We start from the raw sequence: 21,446 nt of genomic DNA, 5'->3' as shown, positions 1-21,446 counted from the left end.
TTGATTTTTGTGCTATAAAATTCTATGGATTTCTGACAAACATATAAGGCCACCTGTCCATTATTGCAATACGTGCAGAACAGTTTCGCTGCCCTGGAGCATCCCCTGTGCTCCACCTATTCAGTTCTGCTCCCTACACCTACATTTTTGTCAAACACAGATCTTTTCACCGTGCTATCATATTAGAATGCCATATAATTGGAATCATACAGTATTCCCTTTCCCAACTGGCTTCTTTCACATGCCATTGTGCATTTAAGATTCATTTGTACCTTTTGACACTCACAGGTTTATTAGTGTTGGATGTATTGTCTTTCACTGATGAAATGAGCACTGTGTAAGATACAAGGCTGACTAGAAAGCTTGTATATGACTATTTAAGGAGATAGCAGGTAAGAGAAGAGAATAGTAGTTGAAAACTTTTTTTTAGTCTCATAGAAAGAACATCTCTTTAGGAATTTTATCAGTTTTGTTTACGGTTGTATTCTCATTGTTTGGAACAATGCCTAGAATATAGTAACACTTAATATTTGTTTGTTGAATGCATGTTAATACATCCTTGAGTTGGGGAGTTAGAAAAAGAGACAAGAGTAACATCGTCTTTGCTGGTTTCTGTTATTTTCATTCCAACCAAAAATTGAGTTTAAAGAGTTGAGTATGGATTCGCAGAATATTTTTAAAACAGTTGGAGAGATTTGTTAAATTATCTTTATAATTTTGAGCTATCTGTGAGCCTGCACAGTTTTAAACTTATCTTTTTTTTTAAACAGAATTAAGGCTTCCTCCCACCCCAAGTTACTAAAGTATATTGGTGTTCTCTTAGAAAATTAGGTTCCTTGATCACATAAATTTGGAAATTACTATGTGGATGGAAGTATTAACTTATGTTTATTATTCTACCTATCTTTCTCCTGTTCCCTGTTTCTTTCACCAGTTTAAAAATAGCCAGCTGTACTTCATTTGGCTTGGAGGTGGGCTATGAAGTAGGATAGAAACAGTCTACAAAGCTTTTAAATCTTAACCAGAAGCTGAAAGGGTGCTTAAGAAAGGACAGAAGGCAGTGGGGTGCAGACAGATGTTTAACAGCCGGCCTTCTATGGAGGAAGAGGAGAGGAAGCCTTAACTTGTGGCATTTATTGATTCCCATGATATAAATACTTACACTACAGCTGATGTTCAACTAAGATGGACTGGAATGGGTGAATTTAACTCAGATGACCATTGTATCTACTACTGTGGGCAGGAATCCCTTAGAAGAAATGGAGTAGCCATCATGGTAAACAAGAGAGTCCGAAACGCAGTATTGGATGCAATCTCAAAACTGACAGAATGATCTCTGTTCATTTCCAAGGCAACCCATTCAGTATCATGGTAATTCAAGCCTATGCCCCAACCAGTAATGCTGAAGAAGCTGAAGTTAATTGGTTCTATGAAGACCTACAAGACCTTTTAGAACTAACACCCAAAAAAGATGTCCTTTTCATTATGGGGGACTGGAATGCAAAAGTAGGAAGTCAGGAAACACCTGGAGTAACAGGCAGATTTGGCCTTGGAGTACAGAATGAAACAGGGCAAAGGCTAATAGAGTTTTGCCAAGAGAACGCCCTGGTCATAGCAAACACCCTCTTCCAACAAACACAAGAGAAGATTCTACACATGGACATCACCAGATGGTCAACGCTGAAATCAGATTGATTATATTCTTTGCAACCAAAGATGGAAAAGCTCTATACAGTCAGCAAAAACAAGACTGGGAACGGACTGTGGCTCAGATCATGAACTCCTTATTGCCAAATTCTGACTTAAAATGAACAAAGTGGGGAAAACCACTAGACCATTCAAGTATGACCTAAATCAAATCCCTTATGATTATACAGTGGAAGTGAGAAATAGATTTAAGGGACTAGATCCGATAGACAGAGTGCCTGATGAACTATGGATGGAGGTTCATGACATTGTATAGCAGACAGGGATTAAGACCATCCCCATGGAAAAGAAATGCAAAAAAGCAAAATGGCTGTCTCAGGAGGCCTTACAAATAGCATGAAAAGAAGAGAAGCAAAAAGCAAAGGAGAAAAGGAAAGATATTCCCATCTGAATGCAGAGTTCCAAAGAATAGCAAGGAGAGATAAGAAAGCCTTCCTCAGTGATCAGTGCAAAGAAATAGAGGAAAACAACAGAATGGGAAAGACTAGAGATCTCTTCAAGAAAATTAGAGATACCAAGGGAACATTTCATGCAAAGATGGGCTCGATAAAGGCCAGAAATGGTATGGACCTGACAGAAGCAGAAGATATTAAGAAGAGGTGGCAAGAATACACAGAAGGACTGTACAAAAAAGAACTTCATGACCCAGATAATCACGATGGTGTGGTCACTCACCTAGAGCCAGACATCCTGGAATGTGAAGTCAAGTGGGCCTTAGAAAGCATCAATACAAACAAAGCTAGTTGAGGTGATGGAATTCCAGTTGAGCTATTTCAAATCCTGAAAGATGATGCTGTGAAAGTGCTGCACTCAATATGCCAGCAAATTTGGAAAACTCAGCAGTGGCCAAAGGACTGGAAAAGGTCAGTTTTCATTCCAATCCCAAAGAAAGGCAATGCCAAAGAATGCTCGGGGTACCACACAATTGCACTAATCTCACACACTAGTAAAGTAATTCTCAAAATTCTCTAAGCCAGGCTTCAGCAATACATGAACCATGAACTTCCAAATGTTCAGGCTGGTTTTAGAAAAGGCAAAGGAACCAGAGATCAAATTGCCAACATCCCTGGATCATAGAAAAAACAAGAGAGTTCCAGAAAAACATCTATTCTGCTTTATTGACTATGCCAAAGCCTTAGACTGTGTAGATCACAATAAACTGTGGAAAATTCTGAAAGAGATGGGAATATCAGACCACCTGACCTTCCTCTTGAGAAACCTGTATGCAGGTCAAGAAGCAACAGTTGGAACTGGACATGGAATAACAGACTGGTTCCAAATAGGAAAAGGAATACGTCAAGGCTGTATATTGTCACCCTGCTTATTTAACTTATATGCAGAGTACATCATGAGAAATGTTGGGCTGGAGTAAGCACAAGCTGGAATCATTATTGCTGGGAGAAATATCAATAACCTCAGATATGCAGATGACACCACCCTTATGGCAGAAAGTGAAGAGGAACTAAAAAACCTCTTGATGAAAGTGAAAGAGGAGAGTAAAAAAGTTGACTTAAAGCTCAACATTCAGAAAACTAATATCATGGCATCTGGTCCCATCACTTCATGGCAAATAGGTGGGGAAACAGTGACAGACTTTCTTTTTTGGGCTCCAAAATCACTGCAGATGGTGACTGCAGTCATGAAATTAAAAGACACTTGCTCCTTGGAAGAAAAGCTATGACCAACCTACACAGTATATTAAAAAGCAGAGACATTACTTTGCCAAAAATTTCATCTAGTCAAAGGTATGTTTTTTCCAGTAGTCATGCATGGATGTGAGAGTTGGACTATAAAGAAAGCTGAGTGCTGAAGAATTGATGCTTTTGAACTGTGGTGTTGGAGAAGACTCTTGAGAGTGCCCTGGACTCCAAGGAAATCAAACTAGTCAATCCTAAAGGAAATCAGTCCTGAATATTCATTGGGAAGACTGATGCTGAAGCTGAAACTCCAATACTTTAGCCACCTGGTACTAAGAACTAACTCATTGGAAAAGACCCTGATGCTGGTAAAGATTGAAGGCAGGAGGAGAAGGGGACAACAGAGAGAGAGATGGTTGGATGGCATCACTGACTCGATGGACATGAGTCTCAGTAAGCTCCTGGAGTTGGTGATGGACAGGGAAGAGTAGCATGCTGCAGTCCATGGGGTCGCAAAGAGTTGGACATGACTGAGCAACTAAACTGAAATGAACTGAATTGAAAGGTTTTCAATGCCATAGAGATAATTTGGGTATAGATAAGGGATCAAGAGGAGTCCTTTTAAATTCTTGAGCTGAAATCAGTGTGAGCACAGGAGTATTTTTGCAATAATAGACTTCAGCAGTGGGCAGCCTGGATGCAGAAGGGAAGATAGTGGAAACAGGAAGACAAAAGAGGAGTCTGACACAGCAATAGTAACACATGAATAATAATGCTGTATATGTGCATGATATTATTTTGTGAAATATGCTTTGTATATGACTTTGTGGAAATTTAAGCCTTTCATTCTAAGTATATTAATCATTTTAACAGGTATTATTAGTTTCATTTTAAGAATAAGGGAACTTGGAGGGGATCGTGACTCACCCAGTATCATATAGAGAAAAGAGGCAAGAATTGAAGCCTCTTCAGTCTGAGTTCAGGATTACTTTTACAAGAAGGTGGTGACAGAAGACTTTGTCTAGGTGTTGTCAGGGATGTAGAGAGAAAGGAAAACTGTTAACCATGAGGCTGACAGACCTGCAGAACTAGATGACTGGTTGCAGATGGAATGTGAAAAATGGGTAACATTAAAGATACAACCCAGCATGTGACCCTGGGGATCCTAAGAGAGTGATGTTCCTCAGCAAACCTGGGGAAGCGAGAGTATCACTGGTTAAACTCATTGCATAAAAGATAACTTGAGCCTGTGCGACTGTGGGTAAGCAAAACTTTTCTAGGTTTGGATGGTAGTTTGTGATCCTGAACATTTATTTGTGTTTATAATTTACCAGGAGTCTACAGGGGCAGTTGTCTTTGTTGTTCAGTCGCTAAGCTGTGTCTGCCTCTTTGTGACCTCATGGACTGCAACACACCAGGCTTCCCTGACCTTCGCCAGCACCCTGATGTTGCTCAGATTCATGTCCATTGAGTTGGTGATGCCGTCCAACCATCTCATCTTCTGTCACTCCCTTTCCTTCTGCCCTCAGTCTTTCACAGCATCAGGTCTTTTCCAATGAGTTGGCTCTTTGCATCAAGTAGCCAAAGTATTGGAGCTTCAGCGTCAGCATCAGTCCTTCCAATGGATATTGAGGGCTGATTTCCTTTAGGATTGACTGGTTGCATCTCCTTGCAGTCCAAGAGACTCTCAAGAGTCTTCTCCAGCACCACAGTTCAAAAGTATCAGTTCTTCGGCACTCAGCCTTCTTTGGTCCAACTCTTAGATCTGTACATGACTACTGGGAAAAAACCATAGCTTTGACTGTACAGACCAGTTAAGCATAAAGATACCCACAGTGCAATTCAAATAAGCTATTTTTTGAGTAGTGTTCTTATCTACAGTAGACTTTGTTAAGTGCTCAGGACCCTAACTTTTGTATCCAGGACAGGATTACCTAGGTGTGCCTGCATGCATGCTCAGTTGTTCAGTCATGTCTGACTGTTTGCGATCCTGTGGACTCTACTCCACCAGGCTCCTCTGTCCGTGGGATTTTTCCAGGCAAGAATACTGGAGTGGGATGCCATTTCCTCCTCCAGGGAATCTTCCCAACACAGGGATAGAACCTAAGTCTTCTGTGGCTCCTGCATTGGCAGGCATATTCTCTACCATTGAATCACCTGGGAAGCCCAGTATATTCCTTCCCTAAAAAGTAAAGTTAAAAAGCTGTTTTTCTAGGATTTCTCTGGACTAGCCTTAAGGTCATAGTAAGTATCTAACTCTTCTATGTTAATTTTGATTGTTTCAATCCAAGGGCACTGAGTGCCATGGAGAGAGTTTCAGCTTAATTCAAGAGCCGTATTTACGAAAGGGACTTGTAAATATGTGACTCAAAGTGTGCTTTAAAAAAATGATTTTTAATGGGGAGATAATTGCTTTACAGTGTTGTATTGGTTTCTGCCCTACAACACCACGAATCAACCATAAGTGTACATCAAAGTGTACTTTTGAGGATCAGTTTTTGAGCAAGAGAAAGGGAAGATGGTAAAAGGAGGAAAAGAAGAGACCTTATATAAATTGAGAAATTCACTATCTGATGTCAGGGAAGAAAACAAAGGAGACTTTTGAGGTCTCTTTGGCTAGGGCAACAGTCTGAGTGCTTAGATCCAACCCAGGAAAGAGATCTGTTTCCCTGGCACTGACCTTGGGAGATTCTAGGGATGATAAAGTGTGGATGCCTTGGGAAAGCTCATTCTCACACTCTCTTTACAAAGCTCTCATCTGGAATAGTTTTTTTTTTTTTTTTTTTTTTTAGGGAGGTGTAGTAAAATAGAACAAGTCAAATACAGTCAGCCTGGAATTTGAATTAATTATATATTTCTTCCCTTGGGTTTTCTCTGGCAAAGCCTCTCCTCTTCTTTGTTGATCCCCAGAGTTTATCTCCTGCTCCAGTACCTGCTGTAACAGCTGGTGATAATCTCCACGAAATGCCTCTGAATATGAGAAATCATCTTCAGTAGACATGTTGGGTCAGGGTTCAGTAGAGAGAATGGAATGTTTGACTGGATGTTTTCCTCTTGTCAATTTATAATTGTCTCACCACAGTCTTTGTTTTCATTCTGGCCTAGATGGAAAGATTATAAGGGGAATTCAGCTAGAGGTAAAGAATTCTGCCACATCATAGATTCTACCCCATCACTCTTATATGTAAACTCCACTTTTTTTTTTTATGATGGAAGTGGGGATTGGAGTTAGCTTGGTGTCCATGAAATGAACAGGATTTGATAAGATGCAATCTATATGCCTAGCACTAATCAAATCGTTGGTCTAGAAAATTATCTGCCACGTGATTTATTTTAATGCCCACTGTCTGGGCTTCCTAGATTTTCTTTATACTCATCTCTCTTGTAATTTATCATGTTACATGGATCTAAAAATGCCTGATTGTATGCCGATATATTATACTATTTTTAAGCCCACGACCAGTGTTTTACTCATTTATGTTAATGAGTAACATAATTGTTCACTGAATTGAAGGCTTTGAATGCCTGGGAAAACACTGACTTACATATACTTTACGTAGATCTCAAGAGATGTGATTCCGCCCCTCTGTTCCCATGTCGGCGTCCCCTCTTCTGCCTCTTGCTTTGTCTCTTGTTATTGTTCAGTTGCCCCATCGTGTCCGACTCTTTGCGACCCCATGGACTGCAGCACGGCAGGCCTCCCTGGCCCTCACCAGCTCCCAGAGTTTGCCCAAGTTCAGGTCCTTTGCATCAGTGATGCCATCCAGCCATCTCATCTTCTGATGCCCTCTTCTTCTCCCCTCAATCTTTCCCAGCATCAGGGACTTTTCCAGTGAGTCAGCTGTTCACATCAGGTGGCCAAAATACTGGAGTGTCAGCACCTGTCCTTCTGCTTTTTCTCTTAATTTGTGTCTAATACTAATTTCGTCATGTTGCTCAGAGCCCTCTAATTAGCATTTCTCCTGGTCTGTTCTTGTTGCTATGGCCCTATGCACCACACATTCCCTACCTTTCTCTTCATCATAACTAAGGCAGATATGACCGGGGAGGGGCCAGGGTATGCAGAGAACAATAGCAGAATAGACAGATCAAAAATAGGCGATGACCATGGTCAGTGACCTGATCACTACAGGCAACCAGAGTCCATGAGGGGGATGTAGTGGCAGAATGCCTTGTACCCTTGGCTCAGCAACTGTTGGACCATATTCTAGGCTGATGTGTATGACCAACAGATGATAGAATCTCCTCTCAGAAAATGTTAACTTGGCTTTTGATTTAGAAACTTCAAGAAGGTACTTAATTAGGTCCTACATAGGTCATTTAGTTGTATGGAACTTAAAATTCCCACTGGCCCATATAGAGAAGCTATGTCTTATTGGAAGCTTATGTTCTAAAGTCATAACATAGGACAAAAATTTAGTTTGGGTAACACTAACCTCAGAAATTCCTTTGGAAGGATTAGGATTGGGGATTAATTATGTCAAGGTGGATCAGGTTAATTTCTCATTAGTTGTGTACAAGATAAAGCGTTTTTTTCATTGAGAGGTCATGTGATATGAAATACTTTTGTACATCTCTAGGCACTAGGCTTGTATTTAGCAGGTTGATACCATCATGTTATGAGTGGCTCATGGAAATGCAGAGAGAGAGGGAGCTGCCTCTTCCCGTCTCATAATCAATGTAGATATTAACTGATGAAGTAGAATGGCGGGAACAATTGCCTACACTATTGAAATTGTCTGTTCTCTCTGTCTCTCTCCCTCCCTTTGCCTCTCTTTCCCTCTTTCTGCTTTGCTTTGTCTTAGGGGATTCAGTAACATCCTTCTAGAAGAAATTCTTCTCAAACACGACTTCTCTGTATAGGGCTTTCATCCCTGGCAGAGGCTATACAGGTGCCTTCTTAAGGAGGTTCCTATCTGGGAACTGTTGTGATGATATCAATTGTAAGATTGGCCAAGGGAGAGAGATGAAAGTCTAGAACAGACCTTTTGTATAAGATAGGTGACTTGTATAAGACAACATGTTTCAAGAAAACTGTACGACACTAGATCTTTCAAGGAGAGGAGATTTAGTGCAGGAAATTTGTTCTGCACAAGTTGGAAGGATGAGAGAGCAAAAAGGGAGACTAAGAAAGTTAGTCTGGGTTACTAAGAAAGTAACCCAGATATTAGGGCCTTCGGGGATCATCTGTCCACCTAGAGCTGTGGGAAGATAAAAGGAGAGGAGGTGTTCCAGAACTGGTCAAGAGTCAGGGAGTCAGATCTGGAAGCTGAGGTTCAGGGATCCTTAGCATTTCTTTGGGGGTGGGAAGTCATGGTAAGTCAAATGAGCTTTACAAAATTGTTTTTAGATATGACATTTTAGGGGAAGTTCAGTTCAGTCACTCAGTCATGTCAGACTCTTTGTGACCCCATGAATCACAGCATGCCAGGCCTCCCTGTCCATCACCAACTCCCGGAGTTTACTCAAACTCATGCCCTTCGAGTTGGTGATGCCATCCAGCCATCTCATCCTCTGTCGTCCCCTTCTCCTCCTGCCCTCAATCCCTCCCAACATCAGGGTCTTTTCTAATGAGTCAGCTCTTCGCATGAGGTGGCCAAAGTATTGGAGTTTCAGCTTCAGCATCAGTCCTTCCAATGAACACCCAGGACTTATCTCCTTCAGGATGGACTGGTTGGATCTCCTTGGAAAACCCCCTGTTATTCAAAGGAAAATTCAATTTGAAACACTGTATAAAAATATCTGCAATTTTATATTCAATATTCACAAAGTTTAAATTTTCGACTGCTTTTGATTTCTTATTTCATACATTGCCTTCATATGGACCTGATTTAGAAAATGCTAAAATCATTAAAAAAAATCCTCAGTGTGAAGTCATGTTGAAAACAAGTAGGAAGAGGAAGGTTCCTTTACCAGTACAACTGTTTTTAATCAAGTAATTTAGGTCTTAGTTTTAGATAAGGTGTGACTCATGTGCCTTTAATTCCATGGATAGACTCAAAATGAAAAGCTGTCATTAAGATTAAAGTTCAGCCTCACAACCCAATGGATTTGAGAGGATGGCAATAGATAAATAAGTATAATTTTACATATGATTTTACAGAATGTTTGTCTTTTAAGTCATAAAATTAATTCAAAAATGAATTCTTCATTTTTTATAGGCTACCTGTCATAGACTGAACATTGTGTCCCATGAGAATTCCAACGTTGAGACTTAATCCCCAATATGATGGTATTTGGACATGGGGCCTTTAGGAGGTGATCAGTTCATTAGAATGGGACCTTCATGAGTGAGATTAATTTTTAAAAAGACCCCAGGGAAAATCCTTGCCTCTTCCACTATGTGAAGAAGAGGACAGCAATTTGTGAACCAGAAAGCAGGCTCTCACTAGACACCCAGACATGAATCTGAAGGTGCCTTGATCCATAATTATGAGAAAGAAGTTTCTCTTGTTTATAAGACAAGCAGTCCTGTTTGTTACAGCAGCCCAAGTAGACTAAGAGGCACCTTAAAGAAACATTTCTCTTCTGTATTTGAAAAATAGTCATTTTCCAGATATTCACATGATCTGTGCCTTTTAACCATATTTCCAGACCAAGTCACAGGAGAGAAAGCACTGGCTTTCCAGTCATGTCCAAGGGTCAACAGAATCTTCACGTGTTGTCCTTGTGCTCAGTAGCTTAGTTGTGTTGGACTCTTTGCGACACTGTGGGCTGTGGCCCCCCAGACTCCTCTGTCCATGGGATTCTCCAGGCAAGAATACTGGAGTGGGTTTATAGTTCCTCCTCCAGGAGAACGTCCCAACCCAGGAATCGAACCTGCATCTCCTCTGTCTTCTGCATTGGCAGGCGGATTCTTTCCCGTTGAACCACCTGGGAAGCCCCCTTGTCAGATCTAGCTGACTAAAGATCTGGCATGGAAAGGTGTTTTTACCTGCATGGGCTACCTATTCTTCATCGCCATTGCACCTAAAAAATAGCTCAATGAAACATTTTACATGTCTGTAAACCTGTATATTTTTTGGCCTGATGTTTGTTCTAAGCAGATTAATGAGACATATAGATGATCTTGCCTTTGTGTTTCTAATAAATAATGTTTGGATTTACCTCTGTTTTCCGAGATAGTATATTTCAGGGGTGTTTTAGGTAAATCCCAAGCATGAAAGTTAATTGGAGATCATAATATGTTTAAATATGTCTTAGCTTTGCTTTTGCTATTTTTTAAATGATGCTAAGAGGAACTTTAAAGCTGCTTGTGGTCAAATCTGTTTGTCTTTATTTTGTGAGTTTTCCCATTTTAATTTTAGAGTTAAAAGAGTCTCCTCACTCAATAATTTTGGTGAGGGCTCAAATGTGTTATCTTCCACTATTTTACTCCTCAGCCTTTCCAAATTTAATATGGGAATATGAAGTGAAATGAGAAACTAAATGGTTTTTTTTTTTTTTCTGAATTATTAAGCAATTGTATCAGCACCATTTACTAGAATAATGGTTCTCTTCTTTATTGATTTGTTAGAACTTCCTTATCATATAAAGCTCATATGAAATCTGAAATAGAATCTATTTATGGACAGTCTATTTCATCAGTTTTTTTGTTTATGTCTGTGCCAATGGCCTTGAAATATGTGTCAGTATATGGGAGGGCTGGCATTCCTTCTCTTTAAAGATCTTATCTATCCTTGCCAAAAAACTCGTTAGAGGAACTTTTATTTATTTTTTGTTAACTCTTAAATTATAAAAAAGAAATGGAACCATTCTTGGACTAGAAATAGGAAAAACTGAAATTCCATGTTCTTCCCTGCCCTCACTTTTCCACTTTCCTCCCTTCCCTAGGTATAACCACTGTCAACATTTTGGTGTGCTCAGATCAACTCTCAGACAGTTGGTAAGACTCAAAAATATTATCAGTGATTTTTTGTTGTTGAAGCTGTGTTAAAGTTATACATTAAGAAAAATTATCATCCTATATTGTCTTCCTATTGAAAAATATATCATGTTCACTTAAATTTTATTTTATATATCTCATTAAACCATTATAGTTTTATTTATATAGATTCCAACATTTTGTATTGGTTGTTTCCAGATAGTTAATATTGTGAAGGGATTATTTTTCTAATCTATTGTCTTTCTAATAACCAATGGTAAAAGCAAATGCTCTTTGTTTTTTCTAGTAATCTTATTAATTTTAATAGCTTTGCAATGGATTGTTTGGGGTTTTTATACTACATAATCAGATCATGGGCAAATTATGATAATTCCACATCCTCTATGTTTGTATTTTATTTCTAGTTCATGTTTTATTGCTTTTTGAAAACTTACAGGACAACAGAAAACAGTAGTTGGTAATAATAGAAATTCTTATTGGTCCTGATGATGAGCAGATCATCTCTGATTGCAATGTTTAGTATAAAATTGAAGGTCTTTGTAGAGAGGCAGAATGGCATCCTGCCACAAGTGGAGTCTCTGCAGCCTCACTGCTGGCTTCACGTCCTGCTGTGATCTTCCTAGAGGTGTAAACTTAGGCAAGTTCCTTCTCTTCTCAGTGCCTCACTGTGTTCCTAAGACAGGGGATATAACAGTTTCCACTTTATACAATTTTCCTGAGGATTAAATAAAATATTTTATAAGCATTTAGGAGAATTTTGACACTCTATTAAGCACTGATTCCATCAATAAAGCATTGCGCCTTACTTCCTCAGCAACTTTTAGTCGGTCAGTGCGCACTAACAGTTCAGAGCAAGAGCCATGTGCTGGTTTAAAAACATCCCGCCGCTGAAGTGTAGGACTTCGGGGTTTTCTTTCTTGCCCCTCTCTGTTTTCAGCCTGAAGGATGTTAAACTAGCTCAAGATTGTCTATTCCAACATTTTCCAAAGAATACTATTTATTACTTGGAGACTGTAAATTAGGACCATAGATTTAGGCTGCTGCAAATGAAGTGTGGCTTTTTATTAATAATAGTTCCAGCTGCTGTAAAGTCCTGCTGGCGTGTGCTAATGCCACTGCCTTTTAACCATTCATTCAAAAGTAAAACTGCTTTTTATGTTTTTAAAGGAATTATTAAGTTTAGGCCCCTGTGGTCAATTTCTGCCTTTACCTGGCTCTGCCTGGTCAGTATATTTATGATTGGATGTGTATAGCACAGGGACCCAGGAAGACGTGACAGCTAGAATGTACCAGTCTCTGGTTTAACGAGTATTCTCTTTTTTCCCAGATACTCTCTTTCCCTTGGGCAGGGGTCCCCAACTCCTGGGCCACAGGCTGGTACCCAGTTAGGAACCCAGCCACACAGCAGGAGGTGAGCAGCAGGTGACCAGCGAAGCTCCATCTGTGTTTATAACCACTCCCCATCTTTGTTACCGCCTATGCTCTATCTCCTATCAGATCAGGGGCAGCATTAGATTTTCAGAGGGACGTGAACCCTACTGTGAATTGCGCATGCGCAGTATCTAAGCCGCAGGCTCCTAATGAGACTCTAATGCCTGATGATCTGAGGTGGAGCCGAGGCAGTGATGCTAGGGCTGAGAGCGGCTGAAAATACAGATTATCATTAGCAGAGAGGTTTGACTGCACAGAGACCATGATAAATCAAAAGCGTATCAGTGAGTGACAGTGATGATGAGTTTCATTATGTATCACAATGTAATAATAACAGGAATAAAGTGGACAATAAATATAATGCGCTTGAATCATCCTGAAACCATCCCCACCCCTGATCTATGGGAAAAATGTTTTCCATGAAACCGGTCCCTGGTGCCAAAAGGTTGGGTCTGAGCAACTTTTTGGCATTTTCCTCCTGTAGGGGATCTTCCCGACCCAAGGATCAAGCCAGTGTCTCCTGTATTGACAGGCAGATTCTTTATCCCAGCGCTACCTGGGAAGCTCTCAGCCCCAGCTGTTGTTGCTCAGTTGCTGAGTTGTGTCCGACTCTTTGAAACCCTGTGGAATGCAGCGTGCCAGGCTCCCCTGTCCTTCATCATCTCCCGGAGCTTGCTCAAACTCATGTCCATTGAGTCGGTGATGCCATCCAACCATCTCATCCTCTGTTGCCCCCTTCTCCTCCTGCCCTCAGCCTTTCCCAGCATCAGGGTATTTTCCAGTGACTCAGCTCTTTGCATCAGGTGGCCAAATTTTGGAGCTTCAGCTTCAGCGTCGGTTCTTCTGATGAATAAAACAAGGTTGATTTCCTCCTGGATTGACTGGTTTGATCTCATTAGCTCATGTTAGAGATCAAAAAATATCTTATTCACCTACTCAAAACATGTATTCACCCATTGACTATATTTTAATACTTCTCTGTAGTAAAGATTAAAGGTCCCTTTGTTTATTGAGTAGTCTATATATTTGCTAAAGGAAATTACAGTTTTGCTTAGGTAAGTAGGCCATTTAAAAAAGTCCCTGGAGGCTGATTTTTATAGTTATATAAACTGTAATTATCTTATTGGAGTACCTTCGGAATTCTTCTCTAGATAAATTGTAACATAAAATAGAAATGAAGGAAAGACATTTATACATATTTACAAAAACTTCCAAATTTTCCCTTTCTATATTTGTCATTATTTCCATTCCAAGCAGCTTCACTATCTACCTGCATTATTTTAGGTCAGGGGTTTGGTAAGTTACTTGGATGCGGTAGTAAGTGGGATGTCTATAAAATGAAGTTGTTGAAGGATAATTAGCAGTTGAAATACCTCCCAAAGCTTCATATTTTCTGTGTTCGTCTTTTTGGGGAAATTGTCATTAGTTAAGAATCTTATCTGAACTCTTTGTTATCTCCAGTCTTCAGACTCTTCAGGTTTTTCTAAAGGCTCTCGCTGTTCATAGACTGTTCTTTCGCCTTAAAGAGCTCCTCAAGAGTAAGCATTTTTGCATGTCTTGGTCCTGGATTTCTCACTGACAGACTCAGGACCTGAGGAACTTGACATATCAGTTACATTCAGATTGTGGAAGAGCCTTCTTCCTTTGGACATTTTGGTGCTATTGCCTATAAATTGAGCCATGGCTGGAAAATAGATGTTGGGAAATGGAGAATGCTTTAGAGTGGCATGAGGAGGAGGGAGAAACAGAAAGAGGAGAGAGGGATATAAATACCTCTAGCAGAAGTTTCTGACAAATGTCTGGGCCAGACAAAAGACTAATTGTGGCAGGATTTTTTTTTGCTTATGTTTTCATTTGTATTAAAATAGCTTAGGGTTGTTGCTGAATCTGTTTTTATTAATCTATTTTATATGACAAGGTAATACTCAGGTAAGCTGGAGCAAAGATCTGGGCCAGGGCATTAAGGACACAATGGCTATAAAAATATATTGATAACACACAAAATGGTATATACATTGTTGTTGTTGTTCAGTTGCTCAGCCTTGTCTGACTTTTTGTGACCCCATGGACTGCAGCATGCCAGACTTTTCTGTCCATAGCCATCTCCTGGAACTTGCTCAAACTCATGTCCATTGAGTCAGTGATGCCATCCAACCATCTCATTCTCTGTCGTCCCCTTCTCCTGCTGTCAGTCTTTCCCAGCATCAGGGTCTTTTCCAATGAGTTGGCTCTTTGCATCAGGTGGTCAAAGTATTGGAGTTTCAGCTTCAGCATCAGTCCTTCCAATGAATATTCAGGATTGATTTCTTTCAGGATTGACTGGTTTGATCTTGCAGTCCAAGGAACTGTCAAGAGTCTTCTCGAGCACACAGTTCAAAAGCATCAATTCTTTGGTGCTCAGCCTTCTTTGTGGTCCAACTCTCACATCCATACATGACTACTGGAAAAACCATAGTTTTGGCTAGATGAAACTTTGTTGGCAAAGTAATGTCTCTGCTGTTTAATATGCTGTCTAGGTTGGTCATAACTTTTCTTCCAAGGAGCAAACATCTTTTAATTTCATAGCTGCAGTTGCCATCTGCAGTGATTTTGGAGCCCAAGAAAATAAAGTCCGTCACTGTTTCCACTGTCTCCCCATCTATTTCCCATGAAGTGATGGGACCGGATGCCATGATCTTAGTTTTCTGAATGTTGAGTTTTAATCCAGCTTTGTCACTCTCCTCTTTCACTTTCATCAAGAGGCTTTTTAGTTCCTCTTCACTTTCTGCCATAAGGGTGGTGTAATCTGAATATTTGAGGTTATTGTTATTTCTCCCGGCAATCTTGATTTCAGCTTGTGCTTCTTCCAGCCCAGCATTTTTCATGATGTACTCTGCATATAATTTAAATAAGCAGGGTGGCAATATACAGCCCTGATGTACTCCTTTCCCAATTCTGAACCAGTCCACTGTTCCATGTGAATATGTGCATACATAGAATGTAAAAATATCAGTGATTTCTGGATACGGGGGAGATGCAGCTGGAGGATAAATAGTGGAGCACAGAGGAAAATACTTTGTTTGATGCCACAGTGGTGGCTGCATGCATGCTCAGTCACTCAGTTGTGTCTGACTCCTTGTGACCCCATGGACTGTAGCCCACTGGGCTTCTCTGTCCATGGGATTTTCCAGGCAAGAATACTGGAGTGGGGTGCCATTTCTTTCCCCAGGGAATCTTTCTGACCCAGGAATCAAACCCAAGTCTCCACACTGCAAGCAGATTCTTTACCACTGAGCCATCAGGGAAGACAATAATGGTGGTTACATGTCTTTAAACATTTGTCCAAAGCTGTCAAATGTACAGCCATAGTGTGAACTATGAACGCTGGGTGGTTGTGATGTGTCAATTTAAGTTCATTGATTGTAGCTAATGTACCCCTCATGTGAGTCATGTTGATAATAGTAGAGGTCATGCATCTGTAGGGGTAGAGGGCATATGGGAAATCACTGTACCTTCCACCAAAACCTGCTCTGAAAAAATAATATCTATTATATATCTGTATCTACAGATATATCTCAAATTAGCCTGTGCAATTGTTTATGTTTGACTGATATGGGATTGTTGGATCATATGGTAGTTTTGTATTCAGTGTTTTAAGGAACCTCCATACTATTCTCCATAATGGTTGTATCAATTTACATTCCAACCAAGTGTAGGAGGGTTCCCTTTTCTCCACACCCTCACCAGAACTTATTGTTTATAGAATTCTGATGTTGGGCATTCTGATCAGTGTGAGGAGATAACTTATTATAGTTTTTATTTGCATTTCAAAAGGATGTTATCTTAAAAGCTCCATGAAGTTTGAACTCTTTGGCCTTGGGAAAAGACAATATTCCTTTGGAGATGAAAATGGCTCTTTTCCTTGAGGAATTGTCTCACAGACAATGTACTGTTTTGAAAAATAGAGTGTAAATGACAGTGCTTTAGACAAATAAAAGCTAAATAATTCTACAAAGTGAAGTGGAAGAAAGGTTAATTTATGGCATTTGTAAAAACAAGAAAAGAATTTGGGGTCTTGGTAAAGAGAGGACACTTGATCAAGATGACAACCATCAAGGTCTTAAAGGCAAGAATGATTAGCAACTAATCCCACTGAGAAGGGATGGCCGTGAACCTTTAAAACAGTTTATGTGAATCACTGTGTCAGCTGAGGCATAATCTGAACCCCTACATGACATGCCACCCTTCAGGGGAGCCCCGATCCCACTGGGGTACCAAGTGCTCAGATAGTTGTTGGAAGGGGTCAAGGGGGCAAGTGAAGAAACAACAGTCCTAAGAGTATACCAGTGAGCTGTGGATTGAGAGTTCAAAAGAAGAAGGAATTCGTAATACTCAAGACTCCTCTTAGATCTCGGAAAAGGCACAGACTTTTCAGAGCCATGAGGTGAGGCTAGAACAATTGTATTTGGATGTTAAAGGAGAGAGAGAGCACCAAAGCTCAAGGTTAAAGGCATCCATCTCGGCTACAGATACTTAGGTAACACACTTAATGAGACGTTGTTGTGGTCACAACATGGATGACTTGGTGAACCACGGAAGCTGGGATTTGAAGAGGATAAATACACAGTCTACTAAAGTTCCACTGAATTCCCACAGGCTTGTGCCTAGGGACAAATGTCCACTACTGTGGTGGTTACAAAGCCTTTCTCATAAGATTAAGTTTGGATTTGAACCTGTAAATTCATTTTATCCCCAATCAAGATGGTGTTAATTAGGCTTTCCTGATGTATTAAAGTGTTTTCCGCAAGGTCATTCAGCTATTGATGGTCGAAAAACTGGGGTTTTTGATTCCCTGCTGCTGCTGCTGCTAAGTCGCTTCAGTCGTGTCCGACTCTGTGCGACCCCATAGACGGCAGCCCACCAGACTCCCCCGTCCCTGGGATTCTCCAGGCAAGAACACTGGAGTGGGTTGCCATTGCCTTCTCCAATGCATGAGAGTGAAAAGTGAAAGTGAAGTCGCTCAGTCGTGTCCGACTCTGTGCGACCCCATAGACAGCAGCCCACCAGGCTCCCCCGTCCCTGGGATTCTCCAGGCAAGAACACTGGAGTGGGGTGCCATTGCCTTCTCCATTTGATTCCCTGATATAGTACTTTTTATTTATTTATTTATTTTTACCATACAGTGCTCTTATAATTAAAGCTTCAAACTTTTGTTAAACACAATGTTTAACACATGTCACATATGATTACCATATATATATATTTTATATTTAGAACATCTATATTAATTACATTAGTTACATAGCTACTATAGAGTCTCTACTCTATGAAGATGCAATGGCAAAGAAGATATACCTTTTATTTAAAAGATAAACATGATGTGATTGTCATTAAAAAGACAAACCAAATAAACCAACATTGCAAATCATTTTGATACGTGTCACGGTGAAGGTATTTAGAGAGCATTTAGAAAGCAGAAGGGAAGAAACATTTAACTCTAGAGAGTAAGAAGGGATACATACAGAAAGAGTGAATGAATGAATAAATTCTACACTAATGCATTTCTTTATGAATCTCTTTTGGTATACAATGAAACTTGTTTCAGTTCTGTTTCCTAGGATCTTGTGAAAATATACTTTGGTAGAAATTCTATTTATTCTTAAACAGTTATAAGTGTTTTAAAATAACAGTGAGTTTTAAAATAACATTATTTTAAAATAGAGACTTCAAATTCCCTTTCTTCCATTTTGGGCATTTATTGCTTCTAGAATTTAAGCCAAACCCAAAATAAGCCTTTTAGTTTATGCTATTAGGGCTTACTTTGTAAACAAAAAACAATATTACAACATAATTTAATATAATCTTGAGTCTCCTAGTCCACAGAGTAAAAAAAAATCACAATTTTTTAAAGAAATACAATTTTAAAGACTATTACATGGACCCAGAAGTCAGTCTCACCAAGTTTTAGAAACATGTAAATAGACGACATTTTTAGAGGATGGCGCACACATGACTTCAGCTAAACCAGTAATTTTGTTGTCTCAATATATACTATAACAAAAATAATTTGCTTTTGTAATTATAATTTATTGAAAAGGCAGTTACAAAGTTTCACCTATTCTTGCTATAATCAGAGAGTATATGAACATATTTGTGCTCAAATATAAACGTATCAGTAGCTACCAGCTGTAGAACAGGTCTATGTCTTTTTCCAAAATCAGGATAATTAGCTTGAAATATATTTCATTATTAAATGAGATTTTAAGAGAATTATTTCAGGCAAATTTAATTTTTCCCCTTTTTTGAACAGACATTTAAAAAATTGAAATATAGTTGATTTTACAATATTACATTAGCTTCAAATGTACAGGATAATGATTCAATGTTTTTAAAGATTATATTCCATCAAGAGTTATTACAAGATAATGGCTATGATTCCCAGGGCTGTACAATACGTCCTTGTTGCTTATCTATTTTGTACATAGTAGTTCTTATATGTTAACCCTGTACCCCCAATTTATCCCTCCTCCCTTCTCTTTACCTTTTGATAACTTCAAGTTTGTTTTTGATATCTGTGAGTCTATTTCTGTTTTGCTACATACATTCATTTGTGTTATTTCTTAGATTCCAAATATAAGTGATATCATTATAGTATTTATCTTTCTCTGACTTGTTTCACTGAGCTTAATATTCCCCTAGGTCCATTCATGTTGCTGCAAATGTCAGAATTTCATTCTTTTTATGATGGAATAATATTTCATTGTATAGATACACCACATCTTCTTTATCCACTTGTCAAAGCTGGCATTTATTTTTATTTGTAGAATCAAGTTCTGCTCAGTTCAGTTCAGTTTCTCAGTCGTGTCCGACTCTTTGTGACCCCATGAACCACAGCACGCAAGGCCTCCCTGTCCATCACCAACTCCCAGAATCCACCCAAACCCATGTCCATTGAGTCGGTGATGCCATCCAACCATCTCATCCTCTGTTGTCCCCTTCTCCTCCTGCCCTCAATCTTTCTGAGCATCAGGGTCTTTTCCAATGAGCCAGCTCTTCGCATCAGGTGGCCAAAGTATTGGAGTTTCAGCTTCAACATCAGTCCTTCCAATGAACACCCAGGACTGATCTCCTTTAGGATGGACTGGTTGGATCTCCTTGCAGTCCAAGGGACTCTCAAGAGTCTTCTCCAACACCACAGTTCAAAAGCATCAATTCTGCAGCACTCAGCTTTCTTTATAGTCCAACTCTCACATCCATACATGACCACTGGAAAAACCATAACCTTGACTAGACAGACTTTTGTTGGCAAAGTAATGTCTCTGCTTTTTATTTGTATTCATTTATTTTTTATCTCTGCTTTTTAACATGCTATCTAGGTTGGTCATTACTTTTCTTCCAAGGAGTAAGTGTCTTTTAATTTCATGGCTGCAATCACCATCTGCAGTGATTTTGGAACCCAGAAAAATAAAGTCAGCCACTGCTGTCACTACACAATAAACCTGGGTAAAAAATATACCAGTTATTTCAATGTAATCCCATAAGGTTTTTTTTTTTTCTGTAAAGGGCCAAATATTAGATATAATCACAAAACATTTCAATATTGTTCAAAACTGTAATCATATATACAATTGTCTCAAGAAAACACATTGAAATTCTTCTATACAGCTTAATAAGCTAGGAGATACAGAACATTTAAAAAAAACTGTTCCCAAATGGAATGCTAAATATACAACATCAATTCTTAGCAAATTTGCTACAATAATGAAGTAAAGCATCATGGAATATATTAAGTCAGACTCTATTATATAAAGACAACTACTTTCAAGTGTGGAAATGCTAATTATTTTATATTAATACTAATTATTAATTATTCTGATTTACAGCCAGATTTACTTTCAGATTTTCCTTTCTGAATTTGCTAAGTTGACTTTGGAATACAAGAAAATTTAATATACCCTATAATACTTTGTTTTTATTTAAAATATAAATTAATGTCACATGATATATATATATATTATTTATAATAAAAGAGAAGAAATGGCATTCAATTTTCACCTATAATATATATTTTTGATACTGACATACTGTAGACCACATATACATTTTCATTCATCATAATTTAATGTACCTAAAAATTGAGTTAGGACAGTATTCTGAAAATGCCTATGTGTACAATAGGATCTCATGATTTATGTGATTCAACTCATTTAAGGCCCTCTTGGGGACTTCAAGGAAATAACTCTTTTTATGAAGCGTTCTTAAATTTTTGCTCAAATTGTCAGAGGTCAAGTTGTAATCCAGAAACACTCTCTAGTACTTACTGTCCATGTCCTCCCCGTGATGTCAGGGGTTGCTGTGGGTGGCACTGGAAGGGCCACTGGGAGAGAGCGGGCAGGGATACAGCCATTGCTTCTGCGTCGCCAGGGTCAACCCCAGGCGGCCCCTCCCCTGAGCTTAAAGCAGTCTCCAGTATGAAAATCCACAGGGGCCCAATGCACATGGCTTTAAAGGAATCCAGTCTCTGCTCTTTGGGATTAAGGGTGAGACTCAGTTTCTCTCTAGGTGGCTTCTAACTATGGCAGAGTCAAACTCTGAAGCTATTATGGAAAGCTCAGAGTATCCAATTATACTGCAAAAATACAGGTTTTAGAGTCTGGAAGACATAAAATTTAGCCTAATTGGTTACTTTATTGTGAATAACAGAATGAAAGTTGTGTTTCTCAGTCGTCAATGGTTGTCCATTCTAGCAACTATAATAAGTTTGGAATGGTACTGCATGTTAGTAAGAGTCCTTTCTTTTCTCTCTT

At 39.2% G+C, this 21,446-nt stretch overlaps 1 long non-coding RNA gene across 1 annotated transcript in view; it reads left to right on the top strand.

The window, feature by feature from the left end:
• LOC139030872 (uncharacterized) overlaps positions 1 to 21,446 on the top strand; it is a 272,068-nt gene that overhangs the window by 87,406 nt on the left and 163,216 nt on the right. Inside the window, exon 3 of the long non-coding RNA XR_011483310.1 lies at positions 11,178 to 11,229. This is a non-coding gene — a long non-coding RNA (uncharacterized lncRNA). The remainder of the gene's footprint in view (positions 1 to 11,177; positions 11,230 to 21,446) is intronic.

The sequence above is a fragment of the Odocoileus virginianus genome, chromosome 24 (genome assembly GCF_023699985.2).
Source record: "Odocoileus virginianus isolate 20LAN1187 ecotype Illinois chromosome 24, Ovbor_1.2, whole genome shotgun sequence".
Classification (NCBI taxonomy): Eukaryota; Metazoa; Chordata; class Mammalia; order Artiodactyla; family Cervidae; genus Odocoileus; species Odocoileus virginianus.
Note: the sequence above shows the minus strand (reverse complement) of the source record. Positions and strands in the feature narration are given on the sequence as shown.